Below are 17,692 nucleotides of genomic sequence, written 5' to 3'. Positions count from 1 at the left end.
CCATGCTGCAAGATGTCAAAGGCCCAACGTGATTCCAGTGCATCGAAGCCTCTTGCATTTAAATTTCTTCAAAGCTTTCAACTTTTCTCTGGGAGCTCAAGACAGCTCATTGGGGTTTTTCTCCTCATTCTGCCTCCTCGATCTGACCCAGTGGAGATCTCTAGCTGAGCCTCCCCAATGTCAATGTTACAGGAGGAAAGACCTTTTAGTCTATGGTGGGGGGGAAAAAATCATTAGTCTGTTAGCACTTTTTCCAACCAACACATTTTTATAAAAGGCAAATGCTTTTGTGAACATGGTACAGAAACAGAAGGAAAGAATAAATGATGTCTTCAGAAGATACAGTATAGTGCCAGCATTAAAATATTAGACTAGGACAGGTAGTTCCACATTCAAGTCTACTCATAGAAATTCATTGGATCACTTATTCTCTCTTAGCCCAATAGGAGCATCTGCAGGAAGAGTCAAACACTTAGGATTATAGCTATGATTGTGCAATTGAAGCCCAATCTTTTTTTATATATAAGGTCCCACCCATTAGATTTCCCAGCCCAGCCTACCCTTCAAAACTGTCATGAGGATAAAATGAACGGAGAGATCAATGGAAGTAATTCTGGGCTCCAGGACAAAAGGCAGAATATAGACATGGTAAATAAACTTATAAATAAACCCGATGTCCTGCCTCAGCCATAGATAGTAGCTGATTTCACACAACATGTTGAACTTCAAATCAACCAATCTCCATTTTAGTCTAGACTAGTGGAATACATGAACTCAGCTCACCTCTCTCTCAACTCAAAAGCTCCCTTGTCTAAAACAGTGTTTTTAAAACTTCACAACTTTAAGATGTGTGGACTTCAGTTCCCAGAATTCTCTAGTCAGTGTGCCCATTAGGGAATTCTGGGAGTTGAGGTTCAAACATCTTAAGTTGCCAAGTTTTACTGGTCTAAAAAGCTACCCAGGATAGAAACTGGAACTCTTCTACCAATACAGTCTTTCAACTCTGAAAGCTTTTATAAGTTGAAGAGGCCATTTCTTTGGGACTGTTTAACTGGTTTTCCTACACATTGCAGCGGGTTGAACTGGAAGATCTTCAGGGCCCCTTCTTAATCTACAGTTGTATGACTCCATCATTTAAACCACTGTTTCTCAACCTTGGCAATTTCAAGATGGGTAGGCTTCCACTTCTGCTGGCTGGAAAATTGTGAGAGTTGAAATCCACACGCTTTAAAGTTGCCAAGTTTGAGAAACATTGGTATGAACTGTCCCTCCTTACTTCCAAAACTTGTACGCTGAAATTGTCAGAAAGAGAGAAATTGCATCTTAAACATTACACTTCTTATCCGTAAGATAAGCAAACATGTCCACAATGAATGCAATGCAGGCGAGTATGATTCTGTCTGTGCACATGAGCTTTGGAATTGCAACCCTCAATATCAGATGGCCTGACACTCAGCCATGGGATGTGGGTGGGGAGCATGATTGACTGATGCACTGCACTGGGAAAAATACTATCGGAGACACCCCTCTCCTCCCCTCCACACACACATACACACTTCCAGTCATTCCTATTACAGCTGAGCCTCATAACTGTAGTCGAAATGCTACATTTTTATGTACACAAAATAAGAATCCATAGTAGGAGCTTTCAAATGTTTTCATTTCAAAATTGGCTGCTAGAAAGGCAAGACACTTGACATCCTCATTTAGGAATCTGAACACTTCGTTCCTTCCAAGGCAGCCTAATTTCAAAGTGTAATCAAATCAGCTTTCAGTCAGAAACAGCATCACCATTGACAAAAGCTCTAACAATTGGGTGGCACTTCAAACGTCTCTTCAAGCTGTTTGCCTTTGCACAGCATGGTTAAACAGATCAGTTAAATGCCTAGCGGTTATATGTATAAACATGCTAAGAATGGCTACTTTTCATCTTGGCTTCCTTATTTACGGTGCCATGCTAACCAACCTGTTTGGTTAATGTAGGAGCTAATCAGTGGTGGGATTCAAAAAAATTTTCTACTGGTCCTGTGGGTGTGGTTTGGTGGGCATGGCTTGGTGGCATGTCAGGGAAGGATACTGCAAAATATCCATTCCCTCTGCACTCCAGGGGAAAGATATACTGCAAATCTCATTCCCTCCCCACCCCACTAACCTGCTTTCCAGCTCTGTTCTCCTGTGCAGGGCAACCAAAGAAGACCCAGCCGATCAGCTGGGACTCGGGAGGCAGAGAATAGATGTGGGCGGGGCCAGTCAGAGATGGCATTTGCTGGTTCTCCGAACTACTCAAAATTTCCGCTACCGGTTCTCCAGAACTGGTCAGAACCTGCTGAATACCATCTCTGGAACTAATGGGTTAATATATTGGGTTGCATGAATGCAGTAATAGAGATGGGTGCTGGGGAACTGTTTTCAAGCAATCGCAGAAGTTTTCATCTTTCTGATTGGAAAAGAGAAGAATCAACCTGACATCAGAGGACAGGAGATTTTGCTCTCTAGTTCCTGCTAAAGGTTCCTTTTTTTTTTCTTGGCAGATTAGAAAAACCATTCCTGTACTACTTGGCCTGGAAAAGGTTCGAACAAATAACGGGACACTTTGTTGAACTTCACTTCATGGCAACAAAATGGTTGCATTTGCCATTGTCTTCTGGTTTTTATTTTAAAATGTCCTTGTTGATCTTAGAACCTTAGGATTTCTCTGTGGCATTCTATTAAAATACTAGCCAAGGTTTTTTTTTTTCCTCTTCTTCTTCTTCTGAGATCAGCTAAGGTTGGTTTGATGCTGCCATCTGCTGTTACAAAAGAAGCAGCTCCTTAGGTGGGGCTGCTTCAGAAAAGTGCAGACAGGTATTATGTTCATGCTACTTTGTTCTCTAAAGCAAGCTTGGCACCTTTAAGAAGTGTGGACTTCAATTCCCAGAATTCCCCAGCTACCATTAGCCATCCCTCCCAGTTAGTGTCATCTATAAAAAATGTTAGTGTATCTTCAAGTTTCTCATTCAGGTCATTGATTAAAAAAGGACAAAGCCCAGGACTTAGCTCTGTATATCTGTACTTCATCCAGATCTTATATCTCTGGATCCAGTATATCCAGACCATCTTGCCTTGAATGGGGTTATCCCCTTCTCTAGAACAGGGGTCTCCAACCTTTTGGACCTCAGGGACCACCAAACTCATAATTTTAAATCTCAGGGACCACTAACTGGTTCTGTGGGCATGGCCTAATTTGTGGGTGTGGCTTGGTGGTCACGTGACTGGCTGAATTTGCTTTCCGTGAGTCTGCACTGAATAATAGAACCTTCAGTCCTAAGGGAAGTTCGGCTGTGCTTAAAAGCAGAGCCGAAGATCTAAAGACTAGCTAGAAAGCAAGAAATCCAACCATTTCCTGCTTCCTAGCTAATCTAAATCTCCTGGCACAGCAGAACAGATGATGGTCAGAAAAAAGGAAAAACAGCAATTTAGAAGGCAAGTTTGCTGGGTAAGGCGGGGAGGGTTCCTGCGGGCCATGTGGGCGGCGCAGCCTTTGTGTTTCTGCGCAGCCTGGATTAATTGCTTTGGGGGTGTGTTCTGGGAGTGAGATTTCTCTGCAGTCCATCAAAATTTTCTCATGGCCCACTGGTGGGCCGCGGCCCACCGGTTAGCAACCTCTGCTCTATAACAATACTCCACATTTCACCCATCTTTTGATGTGAAAGCTGTGCTCACAGAGAGCCAACGGTGAGTTTTTCCAACCTTGGCAATTTTCAAATGTGTGGACTTCAACTCCCCAAACTCCCCAGCCAGCTCAATTCAGGGAGTTGAAGTCCACATCTCTTAAAGTTGCCAAAGTTGAAAAACACTAAAGCACTTTTTTGAAATCAGATCTGAAATTCTACACGCATGCCTACTGCACCCTTTGCAAAATATTCTACACTGGACTGGCCTCCTTGTCATGTACCTGGGAGAAATTCTACCATTTCTGCAATAGAATAGAATATATTCTTTATTGGTCAAGTGTGATTGGACTCACAAGGAATTTGTCTCCAGTGTATAAGCTCTCAGTGTGCATACAAGCAACAAGTGATCAATCATGATCATAATAAAATCATCATAAATCATAACATACAACACGCAGTCATAAGATACTATATAAAAGCAATCAGCATAAATCAAAAGATGCAAACAACAAAGTTATAGTCATAAGATACTAAAGGAAGAGGTAATAAGAAAGGCGAGGAAGATAATAGTACAGCCCTACTACATGGTTTGCAGGGGTGGGATTCTACCAGTTCGCACCTATTCGCTATAACCAGTTGTTAACATTCTAAGCAGTTTGGAGAACCAGTTGTTAGAAGAAATTACTGGCCTAATCCTGTAAGGAAGGCAAGAAGGAAACATTCTGGTGTTGCTTACAGAAACTGCCTCTCTGTTAACTCTTATTACATTCTTGGCAGGACTAGACTTTCTGTCTGAGGAATGTCTCTGGAATATTTTTTTCCCCTCCTTTGCCAGTACTTTGTTTGTGTGGAGTGACCATTCAAAGTTAAAATGGCACTGAAAAAAGTGACTTATGACCATTTTTCATACTTACGACTGTTGCAGCATCCCCACAGTCATGAGAGGCCAGGAGAGGAGATGCGTGCCTCGATGTGAGTGATATTGAGTTGGCCACGCCCAGCCAATAACATGATCACCAAGCCATGCCCACCAACTAAGCCACGCCCACAGAACCGATTGTTAAAAAATTTGAATCCCACCCCTGGTGGTCTGATATTCTAAGGCATAAGACAGTATTTGGGGCATTAGTTGTTTAGCTGCATGATGGCCTGGGGAGAGGGGAACTGCCTCTGTGTCTAGTTGTTTCAACATGCATCATCATGAGGGAAGAAGTTGAAACAGTATGCCCAGGATGTGAGGGCACTGCATATATTTTCACAGCCCTCTTTCTTCCTGGCTCATGAAGGTCCAGATGCAATATACATATACAATATACAACGCAAAACCCAACTATCCTAGACTCAGAGAAAATGCCATTAATAATACCTCCCCATTGTGTTGGCTTGGGCAGAGAGGGCTTCCTTTTTTGTTTCTAGATGAATTATGACTTCACTCTTTAATTTAGTCATGTCACCATCGCTGGCTGCAGTTTGTGCCTTGAATTCATGTTCAAGTCAAGAATTCATCCACATGGCAATTTATCTATCCAAAATTTCCCTGATTTTGCTCCTCTCACAGCAGGCTAGTCTACAAAGAGGGAATGAAGCCATGCTTTGCTGCTGACTGCAGTCCTGCAATACTGTACCCTTGAACACTGATGGGGTAGTGATTGATGGTTTCCCCTGGCTAAAATTCAAATGTCACCAATGGTGGGAAAATCTGCCACCAATCACCATTACAACATGTGCCAGAACACTGTTGCATGGTGCTGGTATAGATGTGCTGTCCTATCAAAATTTTCCCTTACAATTTCCCTCAAAAAAGTGAAAGTAAAAATTCCAAAAAATTTCTTCAACCTCAGTGGAAAATTGACTCCATGGCCACCAGGTGGTAGCAAAGAGTATTCTCCAGCCCTTGAAGTTCCAGAGTGGCTAAAGACCTATTAAACTGTGGCTGCTCTCAAGTCAATCCACATAAGTTGGGAAAGTGGTTACTGACAGCCAAGATGAAGCTGCTGAATATATAAATATCCTCACTTATCAACTCTAATTGGAACCAGCAACTTTGTGGTTCAGTTAAATGGTCATTAAGCAAAGGTAAAGGTAAAGGTTCCCCTCGCACATACGTGCTAGTCGTTTCTGACTCTAGGGGGCGGTGCTCATCTCCATTACAAAGCCGAAGATCCAGCACTGTCCGAAGACGTCTCCGTGGTTGTGTGGCCGGCATGACTAAACACCAAAGGTGCAGGGACGCTGTTACCTTCCCACCAAAGTGGTCCCTATTTTTCTACTTGCATTTTTACATGTTTTCGAACTGCTAGGTTGGCAGAAGCTGGGACAAGTAATGGGAACTCACTCCGTTACATGGTGCTAGGGATTCCAACCGCCGAACTGCTGGCCTTTCTAATCGACAAGCTCAGCATCTTAGCCATTGAGCATCATTAAGCAAACATCATGGCAAAACATCATATGATTGCCCTGTTTAGTGATAACAGTTCTGGCAGCCCTAGCAGCCTCAGTTGTGGTTGTTAAGTGAATGATCTATAGTTATTAAGCAAGACATCATTGTGACAGCAACTTGCCTCCTCCTGCTGGCTTCCCTACTGACTTTGTGGGAAGGCCACAAATGATCATCCTGAGAGAGCAGGGATGCTAAAAAGGTTATGTAGGATGACTGCTTATCAGTTACTTTTTTTCAGTTTTGTCATAATTTCAGTTGCTAAACAAATGGTCATTAAGCAAGGACTATCTATATGCTTCCGAAGAGCTAGCCTTTAAGACAGGGCTTTTGCTGTGTATGTATAGACACGCAAGTCAAATTCATTTTCAAAATTCAGTAGATAAAGTGGCTGTGGAAACTGGAGTACCAGTCTCTTCTTTAGCCAGAGTGAAGGAAGGCCCTCTGCCTATTCTCCATTCCCACTAATGTGTCTGAATCAGAAGACAACAGAGTCATAAACCATCAGGAGATGGAAGGCAAAGTCAATTGATAGCTTATCTCATAAATGGAAGCTCAGCCCAGGTGGGGAGAACTCTGGGAAGAAACACCATGAACCATTTAAATAGCCAGTGCCTCTAGAGCAGGAGTCTCCAACCTTGGCAACTTTAAGACTTGGGGACTTCCACTTTCAGAGTTTCTCAGCCAGCTTTGCTCCTGTCTCTTGCAAGCAAGCTTTTTTGGGAGCCCTAAGATGGATGGCAAAAAGAAAGCTTGGCCAATATTTCCTTATCCCTTTCCTAGCCCATCTGGAGGAGGGTAGGCATCGCTGTCTGTGGTCCTTGGAGAGCAGGGGTGTCTGCAGGTCAAAAGAGTCAAGATGGTGGGATCACCAATGCAATCCAGCTTCTGCCCATTTTTTTTTAATGTGCACCCTGTTGGAATCTCCTGTAACTAAAAACAGTGTGGCGTGCTTCCTTGCCATTTCTAGATAGGAAAACATAGAAACAAAGCTGCAGTGCACCAGGATTAATGCAATTTTTCAAAGAAGGATATTTCTCCTCAGGAAATTGGGGGGAGGGGGGGTGAAAAGAGAATCTGCCCTCCTGCCTGCATAAAGATATCTCACCCATTTTGCATCAGAGCTCCGCCCACTGGGGCTCTTGAATGCATCCCCAGTATTAAGGGCAGGTAGTCCTCAACGTAACTTAGCAACTATTCAAAGTTATGATGGATCACTGGGTGGTGGTGGTGGAGGGAGGTACATAGGACCCAGTTCTCAAATTTCTACAGCTGCTCACATGACCGCATTTTAAGCACTTGGCAACTAGTCCACATTTATGGCCATTTGCAACATCCTGCGGTCACATGACTGCATTTTGTGATGTTTTTGCCAAAAAATGGCATTTGGCTCAGTCGAACAATTGATTTATTTAATAACCATGGTGTTATCTCAATGACTGCACTGTTCTCTCAACTACCATTAGGTCATATAATGACTCAGTCATTTGGAAATCCTATTTTATGATTGTTACAACTTACAGCTCAGAAAGCTCAAACTGTCCAAGGAGCTGCTGATCCAGTTCTACAGAGGAATTATTGAGTCTGTCATTTGTACCTCATCACTGTCTGGTTTGGTTCTGCAACCCAACAGGACAGACACAGAGTTCAGAGGATAATTAGGATTGCAGAAAAAAACAATTACAACCAACCTGCCTTCAACTGAGCACTATATACTGCACGAGTCAAAAAGAGGGCTGTGAATATATTTACAGACCCCTCACATCCCAGACATAAACTGTTTCAACTCCTACCCTCAAAACGACGCTATAGAGCACTGCACACCAGAACTAGACAAAAGGACAGTTTTTCCCCGAATGCCATCACTCTGCTAAACAAATAATTCCCTCAACACTGTCCAACTATTTACTAAATCTGCATTACTATCATCATTAACCTTCTCATCACTGCTTATCACCCATCCCCTCCCACTTGTGACTGTATGACTATAACTTTGTTGCTTGTATCCTTATGATCTATATTGACTGTTTCCTAGTATTATTTGATTGCCTATTTGTACCCTATGACTATATTAAGTGTTGTACTTTATGATTCTTGATGAATATATCTTTTCTTCTTATGTATACTGAGAGCATATGCACCAAGACAAATTCCTTGTGTGTCTAATCACACGCCAGTAACAAATTGATTGATTGATTGATTCATTCATTCATTCATTCATTCTATAATGGCCAGGCTCCATTATGGTTGTAAGTTGAGGTCTATTTGTAAAAAAACTTCAGTTCTAATGGAGATGTTCATACCACACACTTACCCAGCATAGATCAACATCTAGCTGATGCATTCATACAACATACTAACCTTGGTAAATGTTAACTTTAGTTTGGCTTTTTGGGGGCTCAGTACAAATTCAATTTCTTGGATTAGTTTATTGTGTGAATGCAGCCAATTTGTATTACAGCAACATCCCATCCCATCTTATAATTTCGCTCTCCTTCCTTTACACCATTAAGTTGCCTAATATTTATCTTCTTTTAATGGATTGACTTTGATTTTGTATTACTGTTTGTATATTGCTGTAAAGTATTTTCAGTTGGTATAGATAAGACATGAAATAACTATTTGATCAATGAATAACACATAATAGATGCTGATTTTTTGGTAATTATTGTCCCCTCTCTTTTGCTACTATTATTTCCATGCAGTACTCATAAGGCAAGGGTAGTGCCAAACTGGCAGCTCACCAGTAGTGGGATTCAAATTTTTTTACTACCAGTTTAGTGGGCGTGGCATGATGGGTGTGGCAGGGGAAGGATACTGCAAAATCCCATTCCCTCCCCACCCCACTACCCTGCTTTCCAGCTCCGTTCTCCTGTGCAGGGCAACAAACAAAGATCCAGCCAATCAGCTGGGACTCGGGAGGCAGAGAATAGATGGGGTCGGGGCCAGTCAGAAGTGGTACTCCAAACTATTCAAAATTTCTGCTACCAGTTCTCCAGAACTGGTAAGAACCTGCTGAATACCACCTCTGCAGCTTACGGGCTGGATGAGTCACGTGCAGGCCACACCCACTCCAGCTCCACGAAGGAAAAACATCGCAATATGTTACATGACGGCAACGTGACACCGCAAATTTGACACTCGTGTCATAAGTCAACCTTGTAGGGTTGTTGTCAGGAAAATCTAAGATATTATGACTGGCTTCAGTTTTGTGACTGAGTGGGGATCAGAACAAATCTTGGATTGCAATAAGCAAAGGAAGGGGAAATTATTGTAAAATTAACATTTCAGCAGCAAAACCACAAAATATATTATTTTCCAACAAGGGAGCTTACATTTTGGAAACAATTTACTTCTAAGCATTGTATGAAGGGAAGAAATAATAGGATGAATATTGCCTCTGGGCCCTGTCTTGAAAATATCTAATCCACCAACTAATGCCACTGGAGACAGGAGGCAGAGCTAGAGAGATTTTTGGGTTAGCTAAATGAAACCTCCATGTTTAGAGGCAATATACCTCTGAAAACCAACAGGAGGGGGGGACCACCAACAGAGCAAAACTTTATGCCTTCATAAGTTGTTTGTGGGCTTCCTGGAGGCATCTGGCTTGCAGCTGTTGGAAACAGGATGTCGGATTAGATGGACCTTGGTTTGATCCAAGAAGACATGCCAGCTCTTCTCTGGGTTTCAAAAAAAGACACTACTGCAGAGCTATTTTGGTGCATTATGAGAGGAAATATCTTCTATATTGTGCACATTATATATATAAGCCATCCTGGATTCTAGAAAGAAGTTAAACTATAAATATCAATAAATAAAATGTTGAATTCTTTTTTTCAATTTGTTGTAATCTTGGCAAAAAGAGGAACCCAAAAAACCATAAAAAAGCAGAATAAAATGTCTTCTCTGCTATGGATAAAAGCCTGGTCTATGTGTGTGTGTGTGTTTTATTTGCTTTTTATTTATTTGATTCGGTATGTTTTCTATTTTGGTTTTATTACAACAACACATATATAAATCAAAGTATAAAATCCACAATAAAACCAAATTGTGAAATTAAGACAGTATTTTTTTTAAAAAAGACCATTTTGCATCATTTTTAATGGAGGTGGCCTGGGAATTTAAGAATGAGTCTTTTCTATTAGCTATTAAGATATACCTGGCAACCCTTGCAATGATGGAACACCTTAGAATGGCCAGACCATCTAACTATGATCCCAGCACACAGGCAAACTATTGTAGGAACAGATGCTACAGCACTTTAGAAATTAACATTAATGGAATTGTAAAAGGAAAGAGATGAAAATGCACCATAATGGCAAAACTCTATCCAGCAGCAGAGTTATTTATAGGAAGAGTGAGGAAAACTGTCAAAAAAGTCAAGATGGCAATCACAATTGTTCCTGGAGGATGCCAATGTTCAATAGTAACTTTCCCCTTCCTCACAGGGTATAAACATTTTTAGTGACTTATCACCTTTGCTTACAATATAACAAATGATCTCTTCTTCCCACATCTCACCTCTTATCTATAAGCAAATACTTAAAGTCTTGTCATTCAGTTCTGGTCAACAAAAGTCTATTAAGGGTTATCAGAGATAACAACGTATCTATTTTAACTGTGATCAAATAAACCAACTGTACATTCCTTCCTTCCCTATTATTTTAACAATATCAAATATCTTCAAATAATGTCATAGAACTTGATTTCATTTCATTTGCTATTTGTCTTTTCTTATTAAATCCTTCAAATCCTTAATAGTTCTCTTTTATAAATCCAATACGTTAGTTCCTTCTGGTCCCATCTTATTAGGCCTTTTTGTTTTTTATTTGGAATTCAAAATAACAGCATTTTTCCACAGGGATTCTTATCATTAATTTAAAAAAATCTTATTTCAATTTCATCTGGACCCTTAGTTGGTTTATAACTTTTCAGAAGCAATATTCTAATCAACTTATGGTATTTATTCCACAAAAATATTTTAAAGTTATTACTCTTGTATTTAAAAACTATTATTCTATGGATTGAATGAAACCTATCTGGTGAGCGCTATAAAACTTGTTGATCCAAAGGTTGTTAATAGTTGAAAAGCAATTAAAAAGTAATTCCAAAAGCGCATAAGCAATAAGGTTTGGAAAATATCCAAACAGGCTATATTACAGCTGTGAACTTGAAATCACTCAACTCCCAGAAACTTGACTCACAATTCAACTGCAAAAACCTAAGTTCCTGCTGTTTATTCATAAGGAATAGGTGTCTGGAGTGCAGGTGGGAAATCTCATAATCTCTCCTTTTTCTGGACAGATTTCACCAGGTAGAATTCGCTGTCAGACTGCCAATCTCCACCTAATTGCTGTCCTCGCTCCCTGAGAGATGTCTAGTTCATGTCTAGATGTCTACATCCTCGATAGAAGTCCAGTAGTGATCCATTTCTGAAAAACAGCCTATTGGTTCAAAATTATCACCCAGGAGAAAAATTAACAGGATGTAAATTAGTCATGATTCTAGTTTTGCAAGCCCTCCAAATGATGCCTATCAGATCCCTTTGCCATCACATCTACTTTTTCAAAATTTTCAAGATTTACTGTATTGAAATACAATACAGTTTCCAGACTCAGTTTTGTTTCCAAGAATTTACTCTAATTCCATATTGGCTCCATAAGATTTCTTAGATAATAAAAAACACACATGCCATGATAGAGTAAACCTTAGCCATTTGCTTCCCTTCACTGGTTATCTGGATGCCTATAGCCCCATGTCATAGAGTAGATTAGCTAAAATGTTGGTGGACATATTGAAGAACAAAATGCTCGACTAGTATTTTCTGATTGACTCTATTTCAGCAATGAGCAATATAGTCTCAAGGGAACCAATATGTCCACAGATACCTGTTTTGGTACCCTACAGCCCTCCTGTGTCATCTGATTTTAATTTCTCTAATTTTGTTCAATATGTCTATGTGCATAAGTAGCATGTTAAGGAAAAGGAGCATTTTCTGCACAGGGAAGACTCTTCCAACAGTATGGATGGACACATTTAAATTAGAAAAGTCAATTTTATTGCATATAAAATCTATTTTGCTTATTTGGCCAGAAAGACTAGATGACTTGCCAAGAAGCTGTAGCGACGTGGCACTCAATGCTAGGGTCTATGGATGAATCTCCATGTTTCTGAGTGAGAGAGAGAGAGAGAGAGAGAGAGAGTGAGAGAGAGAAGCAAGGTATAACATGAAACACTAAGTTCTAGCATCCATTTTAATTGCAAGAGAGCCTCTTGAGATCCTTGTAAGCCCATTGATAAAATGATAATTATGCCAGCACAGTGCTTTGCTTAAAGTGTGCTAAGAGGATGATAAGATAAAAATTAAGGCCCTTTCTTCACACAAATTATACATTGACTTACGTAAGATCAACACTGGACCTCTATGTCCCACAGTATTTTGGAGTTTCTAGAAAACTTCATAAATGAGGCTGATTTGGAACTTCCAGCTTTAGGCTGGGAATTTTGGGAGCTGAAGTGCATTTTAAGTTGTGGAGGTTGAGAAATATTGCCTTATTGCCCGTGGGGTGATTAGACCTGGCTTGCGGGGCCGCCTTGTAAACAGTGAAGGACCAGCCTGTGTTGCCTCTGCCAGTGAAAATGGAGCTCGTGAGGGCTGTGCGTGGCCCTCCTGGGCACAGTGCTAGCAAAACAAACTACTAGCAAAAGTACCATTTGATCACACAAGCGATGCCAAACTGGCCATGCCCCCCCACCGGCCATGCCTCCCAGTCAAACACAACCCTGATGTGGCCCTCAAAGAAATTGAGTTTGACACTCCTGCCCTAGAGGAAACACCGCAGGGACAGGAGCATTGGGACAAGTACTTTTCATAGGTGGGAACCAGAGGTGGTATTCAGCAGGTTCTGACCAATTCTTGCTCTAAACCAGGGGTATCAAGGTCGATTTCATTGAAGGCTGCATCAGGGTGTGTTTGACCTCTGTGGGCTGTGGTGGGCATGGCCAGATTGACAACACTCCTGTTGGGGGCGCCTGTGGTGGCCCAAGTGCTCTGCGCTCCTCTGCTAGTGAAAACAAGAGTTCAGCTGCATGCGACCCTCACGAGCTCCGTATTTACTGACAGAGGGTTGCAGGAGGCCATGGCAGCCAAAAATGGATCTCAGGAGCTCATTTCTCTGGCAGAAACAAAACAGGCTGGTTCTTCACTGTTTCCAGGGCGGCCCTGCAGACTGGATCCTAGTAACCTACGGGCCAAATCCAGCCCCTGGGCCTTGAGTTTGACACCCCTGTTCTAAACTGCCATTTGAGGCCATAGGCTGTTTGGCAGTCCTTCATATATTGAAGATTACTATCATATTTTCCCTTAGTCATCTTTTATGCAGGCTAAAATGTACCTGAATCTTGTAATCATACCTCATAAGGTGTGGTTTCAGAACTTTCCTGTCTAAACTGGAGTGCTAAAAACAGGATTCTAAACGGGGTCAGATGAGGACAGAGTTACTTCCCCTGATCTGGACTCTCTGCTTTTGTTAATGCATCCCAAGGTACCTTTTGCTGTTTTAGCTACTGCATGATGTTGCTGGCTCATATTTAATGTGTGCTTGACAAGGGAAGACAGATCCCTTTCACATTTCCTGTTGCCAAGCCATCATTTATTTGTGCCTTACATTTTATGCTACCCAGATGTACAAACATACAATTCCTCCTTGTTAAATTCCATCCTACCCATTTGTTATCACAATGAAAGCCTGCTTAGACCTCTGTGAAACTTTCCTGTTTCACCTAAAGCAATGATTCTCAACCTTGGCAAGTCGAAAATGTGTGGACTACAACTCCCAGAAGTCCCCAGCCAGCAATGGCCACCCCTCCCAATTGGTGTCATCCAACAAAGTTTTTCAGTGTCTCTTTAACTTCTTCATTCAGATCATTGATAAAAACAGCACAAAGCCCAGGATTTAGCTCTGTGGCGTTCCAGTTGAGACTCTTAGCAGTGTGAAAACAACACTGAGTGACATGTTCCTTAGAGGGTAAATGCTTTTGTTGTCTTTTAAAAATCACTGTGGGAGTTATGTCAAATATTTATTTTGCTTCATCGTTGAATCATAGTAAAAACAAACAGTTTTTCTTTTTCTTTTTGGGGGGCAAAGCAATCATCAAATAGAAAGCTGCTGGGGTGGCTGTTGAGGACAGAGAAGGCTGGAGGAACAGGGAGAGCAGCATGTCATTATTTTTTTGGACCAGTGAGCACAGCTAGAATTTGGAAAACATGGCAAAGGTGGTCTCACCAAATGGGTGTCATGGGAAGTTTGCTTGTACACAAAATGGCAGTAGATGCCAGTTACAAAAATTGTGCCAGAAGGCACCATAGTTCCCACTAGCAGGTTCTATATCATCCCATTTGTTTTTGGTTGCTTGCCCTGCATACTTACATTGATTATTGAATTAGTTATTATCTGGGTTTGCCCAAGGCATTGAAACATAATCTAATAAACACAAACTAGATTTGAGCAATCTTTGGGGGAGTGGGGTGGCATCAATACAATACAGATGGTCCTCAACTTACAAACATTCATTTAGCAACTGTTACTATGATACCATAGTATTGACCTCACACTTACAACTATTGCAGCATCTTTATGGTCACATGATCAAAATTTGGGTGCTTGGCAACTGGCATGTATTTATAACTGTTGCTGTGTCCTGGGGTTATATGATTGCCACCATGGCACAGTGGTTAGAATGCAGTACTGCAGGCTACTTCTGCTGACTGCCAGCTGCCTGCAATTTGGCAGTTTGAATCTCACCAGACTCAGGGTTGACTCAGCCTTCCATCCTTCTGAGGTCAGTGAAATGAGGACTCAGATTGTCTTGCTTAACAATGGACATGGTCCCAATTTTGGTTTTAAGTTGAGGACTACTTCTACAGACCTCATTCCTTTTGCCTATATGTGTCCCAAAGGGGTGGATTTTGTGGCATGATGGGGACAGTGCTCTTTTGTGCAGTGGAGCATCAAACATCAGGAGCTGTGGGTGACCATGCTGGGTTCATAGGACAGGCTGAGCCGCACAGGAGAACTGTCCCCACAGCCAAGAAGGCGCTTGTGAACATGTGACTGAAGCTCTGCCTCTCCATGTTGCATGTTGAAAGAGCTGGTCTTTGATTGCTTTTTTTATGAAAAGGTTTTTTATTTATTTTAACAACAGACATTAACAAATGCAAACATAAAACATCAAATAAAACCATATTTTCAATTGTACAGTGTGTTGGTTGGTACATATCTTTTGTGCACAATATCAACAGTCTTTCCCTTCTAAATGTAAATTAAAATTCATATTATATAAGTCAACTATGCATATTATATTATTGTTAGCTCCTTATTAGACTTTAATTATAAATTCATGTCATCCTTTTCGAGCATCATCATATCATTCATTTCATAGTCATCAATTATAACATGTCATTGCATTGTTTTTGTATTGTTAAGCTGTCAACTTGACTCTTCTGATCTCCTACACACGTACGCACACACACACACACAGAGTCCAGACTGTTATATGAACAATGCAGCCATTAATGTGCTGTACTAATCTAACTCAAAGCTTTCAGTCTCCTGCCATTTTACCTTTTCTGAGCCTTTTCTATGAGGCCGACCTAGAATGAATATGCCACTGCTACAGACCTATACTTCTCTTTGTAAAATGCCACCTATCTTCCAATTTTAAAGAGCTGCTGAAAACTGAGAACTTTTCCATTTTCAAGTGGGGAATGAAGCTTGGCAGACCACAAAAGAGGTGCCAATGTGTTGTCCTTATTTGAACATTTTGTGACCCTGGCATGGGCTTGGGCCTTTTGGCTTCTCTGAAATGGAAAATGGCTGCCACACATTGCCACACCAAATATGCAAATTATCCTGAAAGGCTTCCTTCCTTCCAGCTTTAGGAATGAGATACTGTCTCTACACCCATGCAGACTTTTACAAGTTTTGAAAGGGCGAGGCGAAAGCAAACAAGTTTTGCAAAGGAAAGTACTGTACAAAGCATATTGGCTTGCTCCGTCAATAACATACAGCTTGATGGCGCACCATCTCTGAAGAGGCCAGACTGAGAGAGACCTCAGCCAGATGTTTTCACATCCAGCTGTTATGTGCTTGGCAGAACTCCTCAGGTCACTGACCAAAAAGCAACTGAAGTGCCCTCAATTAGAGGCAACCCTGCCTTTTGTGGGCCCAGCCTCGCGGGTCTCCATCTTGCTTTTCTGTCTCTCAAGTGGGTTTCTCTCTTTTTCCATTTGGCTCAGGATAGCTCCAGATGGCCTGTCTGGACGGATGTGAATTCTGCTTCTGAATGAACAGAGCCTTTCCCTCCACCTTCCACCCCCCACCCACCCCAAACCCCTTTTCTTCTTTCGGTTCTTCTGCAGCTGCAGGACAGATTTGCAAAACATGGCAACACGAGCATGCCGGGATGTGTGAGACAGGTTGAGGGGAGCCTGCGAGCGGCTGCACAAGAGGAACCACACAAGTTGCACACGAACTTGCTTTCCTCTTGAGGATGGGGTGGGGTGCGAGGGAGGAATTGGCCCAAGAAGCACGGCGGAATTTGAGGGGTGTCGAGACAGCAGGAGGCCATTTCAAGGAGGAGACGGGAGTGGCTGGCAATCAGTGACTTTTGACAGAGCAAGGAAAGGGTAACTCCACTTCTCAGAAACCGTGTCATGTCCATGAGCAAGGAATGTAGATGATAGTCCCTGTTTAGTGACCGCAATTTGGATCAGCAACTTGGTTGTTAAGTGAAGCAGTCACTAAGTGAAACCACAACTGCGCTTACAATCTTACTTCAGGTTTTCTTTGCTTTACAGACCTGCAAAGGTCATAAATGCAAGGATCGGTTTTAAAGTGACTTTTTCATCACTGCCATAACTACAAATGCTGCTATACAAGTCAGTTGTTAAATGAAGAGTACCTGTATCTTCCATCTGCCTTGTGGGGAGTGCAAAAACAACAACAACGCACCTCCCCCCCCACCCAGGCCAGTCAGCCAAGAACACATTCCTCTTGGTTTCACAGCAAGGAGGGGAAAAGGGAAAAACATAATTTGATCTTTTTGAGGGCAGAGTTATAAACTCAGGCCTTGGGAGACTGAGGAAGATGAGATGGTGGATGGTGGAAGGTCATTTGCTGCAAAAGCAGGAGAGAAATTGCAGGAGGTGACATAAGTTGGAGTTCACACTATTGTACCATCCACCAGAGGTTATATTCAGTCAGTTCTGATAGGTTCTGGAGAACCGGTAGTGGAAATTTTGAGTAGTTTGGAGAACCGACAAATATCACCTCTGACTGGCCCCGCCCTCATCTATTCTCTACCTCCTGAGTCCCAGCTGATCAGCTGGGTCTTCTTTTGTTGCCCTGCACAGGAGAACGGAGCTGGAAAGCAGGTTAGTGGGGTGGGGAGGGAATGGGGATTTTGCAGTATATCCTTCCCCTGCCACGCCCACCAAGCCACGCCCACCAAGCATGCTGTTATGATATGTACAGAATAACCCTTGAGTAACAAGGATATGCACATGGAAACATTTATGAGAGTAGTTATGAATAATTATACA

Source organism: Pseudonaja textilis, chromosome 1 (assembly GCF_049901715.1).
Source record: "Pseudonaja textilis isolate UNSWEBS1 chromosome 1, rPseTex1.2, whole genome shotgun sequence".
Taxonomy (NCBI): Eukaryota; Metazoa; Chordata; class Lepidosauria; order Squamata; family Elapidae; genus Pseudonaja; species Pseudonaja textilis.
This window is presented reverse-complemented; position numbering follows the sequence as displayed.